Source organism: Phyllostomus discolor, chromosome 10 (assembly GCF_004126475.2).
Source record: "Phyllostomus discolor isolate MPI-MPIP mPhyDis1 chromosome 10, mPhyDis1.pri.v3, whole genome shotgun sequence".
Taxonomy (NCBI): Eukaryota; Metazoa; Chordata; class Mammalia; order Chiroptera; family Phyllostomidae; genus Phyllostomus; species Phyllostomus discolor.
In genome coordinates, this window is record NC_040912.2 from 28,264,878 (window position 1) to 28,266,758 (window position 1,881).

The window sequence follows — 1,881 nt, forward strand, 5'->3', positions numbered from 1 at the left end:
TAGGAGCTGACCAACAGCCATTCCCAGATAAGCAGTTATCTCAAGGTCCTATGCAAACCTTAGCTTTCTGCTTGCGTTCAGCAGCTGCCTTCCCCCTCCTCCTTCTGCCTGTGTAACAAGCATATAAGGAGGCCCCAGCCTAAGCTGGGTGCCCAGAATTTGGAATTTATCTCCTCTGGGTCCGCATGGGTGAATAAACCCCACTTTGCAAACTCTGAGGCGGTCTGAGTCATCTTTTCTGCAACACAAAAGCGCTCATTTAAAAGAAAAATCAAGATAAAAATAAGAAGAAAGGATATTAATGAAAGGGAAAGGGAGCCATCCAACAAGGGGAGTCCCTCATCCCTGTCCCTCTTCTCTCCATGAAATAACTGGGTTTGTTCTCAATAGCAACTCAATGGTCCTCTATTCTTTTGTTCAGCATCTCCAGTGGAGACACCTCTTCTTCTGAGAGTCTGAATCCTACCATTTGTCTGATTCTAGACACTGTTAGTGACAGCCTGTTTGCCGCCCCATACTACCACAGGTCAGAAGGGTTCTTGTGGTCATTCTTAGCTAGCTCAGTTACCAAGTGGAGCGCACACTGAGCAAGATTCTAAGTCAAGGCCTATAAGTACCTGACTTCTTTCTCATTTGAACTTCACCATTAAGTCACCTTGGGATGTTTGTTGGTCATGACCATCCTTTACATCCCTGATATTTCAAGAGGAAATGCTCCTACTGAACTGACTCTGGGAGGAATAATGTTTGCACAGCACATTTCGAAATAATAGCATGGCAGACTTCCCAACTCACAGCCACAAAATCCTGTGGAATCAGCAAAACTGCTTACAAAGCCAACAACTGCTTTGAATTAGAACAATTCTATGGGGACTCAGGGCAGCAAAGCTTTTATTCCTAGAATCTGGAAGAACGGTCAGTCCTCTTATGTCGTGATTCGGGTAGATCTGAAACAAAAGTTTGACCCCTCCAAAAAAACTCTCTCATCACAAGCATGCTTTTTTCTCTATTCTATTTCATTTAATGTGGTCTGTGACCCATTAAACTGATTTTGTGACCCACTCATTGTCCAAGACCCACAAGCTACAAAGCACGGCTCTAGAACATGGGGATTCTCCATCCTAATCTGGAGTCATTCCAAACATTAACGCTGTAAAGATTCTAAAGCAGGGGTGTCAAATTCACTTTCACCAGGGGCCACATCAGCTTTGGGGTTGCCTTCAAAGGGCTTAATGTAATTTCAACTCCCTAACATTAAGGAGTAGCTACATTTACACAGTCCAAAAATTATTTCAGCCCTTTGAAGGCAACCCGAAGCTGATGTGGCCCCCGGTGAAAATCAATTTGATGCCCGTTCTAAAGCAATTCTGCACATTATACCCACCTGCTTGAGATGCTCAATAAAAATTACAATGCCTGAGTCCCTAACTGAAGATTCTGATTCAGCTGTCACCAAATGTAACCATTGTTCTAATCTAGAGCCACTAATAAGAAAACTGACAAGTTCCTTTATTGCAATATACTTTTTAAAAGAATCTCTCCTTATAAAGTTATTTTACATCCTATAAATTTGCCAGTGAAGAGCTTGTTTATCACTTTGCCACATTCAATTCGGGATGATCTTTAAAGCAGTTTACAATCTCTGTTTTTCCACTTGGGCAGCAGAATTCCTAAAGGCTTGGAAGGCCCCAGGCTTGGCCTGTTGCCTTGGACACAACCTCAATTATTACAGAGCTGGATTATTATAGTGTTGCCTCTGGTCTGGGTGACCTTTCCCCTACTGAGCTTTATTTCCAGAACAGAAACTAGATGTCTGACGCTGAGGAGTGGAAAAGTGACTGCTGCTTCATAGCAATGACCCTTCACCTACTAAACTTCACA